The sequence below is a fragment of the Diplotaxodon limnothrissa genome, linkage group LG20, assembly GCF_057381915.1.
Source record: "Diplotaxodon limnothrissa isolate DT_005_m linkage group LG20, D_limnothrissa_male_GT1.1, whole genome shotgun sequence".
NCBI classification, from domain to species: Eukaryota; Metazoa; Chordata; class Actinopteri; order Cichliformes; family Cichlidae; genus Diplotaxodon; species Diplotaxodon limnothrissa.
In genome coordinates, this window is record NC_140615.1 from 11,030,370 (window position 1) to 11,032,574 (window position 2,205).

General features: G+C 48.0%; 1 pseudogene; it reads left to right on the forward strand.

Moving 5' to 3' along the window:
* Nucleotides 1-377: 377 nt before the first annotated feature.
* LOC146610602 (uncharacterized) lies at nucleotides 378-1,939 on the forward strand (annotated as a pseudogene).
* Nucleotides 1,940-2,205: the final 266 nt, after the last annotated feature.

The window sequence follows — 2,205 nt, forward strand, 5'->3', positions numbered from 1 at the left end:
AAACACATTAGCAGAATGGATGTCTAAGCTGTTAGAAAACAAGGAGATCATTGTACATAATCAACAACCTGATGATGTTTCTCCAGTGTCTTGCAGATTACAGCCCGGTGACTGGGTTCTGATAAAGGTGCTCCAAAGGAAAAACTGGAGCGCACCCAGGTGGGAGGGACCACATCAGGTTCTCCTCACCACGCCCACCGCTTGCAAAATTGCGGAACGACCATCCTGGATCCATCAGAGTCACTGCAGGCGAGTAAGTGAAGCCATCTAAACTCAGCCGACACAGGCTCACCCAATTGTTGTGATCTCGCCCGGTGGAGGGAACAGCCTTTCTGGCCGGGGGGTCTACTCACGACAGGAGGGTGTGTCCTGTTGTCATGAGGTGGTGGCTCCTAATAACTGCAGCGGCCCTGACCCTGGCCGGGCTCCTCATCTTTGCTTCCGTGAGGGACAACAAGTCACGCTATCTGAAGAAACGGCAGACACTGTATGACAAAGGAAAGTACACCAAGTTTCCCCATGGCTACGCCACTAACTTCTGGTGGCAGTTTATGAACACTACAGCTCACTTGAATAATAAAACTGACTGCTATGCATGTACCCATATGCCCCTATCCTCGCAGACGTCTGGCCTGTGGCCATACAGCATACCTGAAGATCGCAGTTGGTGCCTGTTGGGCCTGGCAACACACCCAGGCTACGGTACTCTTTGGTCCAAGGCCAACTACAGTATCCCAGCTAAAGCAACCTGGAGGTCATCGTCACTCACGAATGTGCACTGTTCCGGACAGACCTACCTACTGACCTGGCCCCAAGTCTCAGACCCACTGCCTGATGTAATTCTACTGAACAAACTGAACGCATCACAACTGCCAGTATGTGTGATGAACAACGGATCGCGGGCAGTGGGGGAGCTGCCTACTCACCTATGTAAGTACATATACACTTTCTGTCCACCGAGGAACGAGAGGAAGTGTATGGCCTGTTCAATCAACGAAACCTGTGCCAGTAACACGACGCTGATGAGCCTGAACTGTCGCTCCGACTACAGCTACCGAATGCCACTACAAACAAAGACTCAGTACCAGACAGGATGTGCACGGACGGCACCCAGCAGTAGAGGAACCAGAGTCTTGGCTGACTGGTACTTCCTATGTGGCAATAAGGCTTATCTGTCACTCCCTGAAGGTTGGGGGGGGTCTGTGCGCCCTGGTGCAATTATCAGATCACGTCTTCTTCATGCAAAGTGTTGCACATCACCCAAGCAGCCGACAGAGACGTGAAGTGGACATCGCCTCACCCAATTCTTTCGGCATTACAGTGGACACTGGAGTGCCGGGAGAGTTTCGCATCTGGGGAGGAGGAGTGAAATTCTTACAGAGCTTGATCCCCGGCATTGGAGTTGCCGAGGTAGCGGGATCATGTGGAGATCAACCGATATGCTCTGCTACGACACATCAACTTGACTAAAACCCTGGGAACCGCCTTAGCAGGAGAACAGCAGGCCATCAGAACGATGGTGCTGCAGAACAGACTGACACTAGACCTGCTAACAGCATCACAAGGAGGAGTTTACAAGCTGATCGGGGAGACATGTTGCACTTTTATCCCTGATGGATACGAAACTGGAGGAGACATTTATGAAGCTTTGCAGAATTTGACCGCTCTGCAAAAATATGTCACTGACCACACACCTGGAGCAGCTACAGCACAAGGCTGGCTGGACTGGCTGTTCGGCGGTTCATGGCTGGCTGCTGTAGCAAAGCCGTTTGTCCTTCTAGGTCTCATCATGATAGCACTGCTCGTATTAGTGTTGTGTGTGTTGCCATGTCTAAGAGTAATGATTTCAAAGATGATAACAACTACAATGACTGCTTATGTTGCCGTGCCTCAAGAAGAACAGCATCCCGTTGCAATTCTGCTAGAGGAGAACCTGTAATAGCTGCTAATAAATGAAGTGGTGATTAAAAATGACTTGTCAAGTGATCATGCACTGATTAACACATTAGTAGTTTATGCAGGTACAACATAAGGTTTATATTCTTTTTCTTTCTATCATTTTATTTTTTGTAGTTTTAGTTTTATTATTTTCTCTTGTTATTTCATTTACTATGCTTTTCTTTGTTCTTTTATTTGTTTTATTCTTTAGACCACATGATTTACATTTCTGCTTTGCCGACATTTTGAAAATTAAAAGCTGCTAAG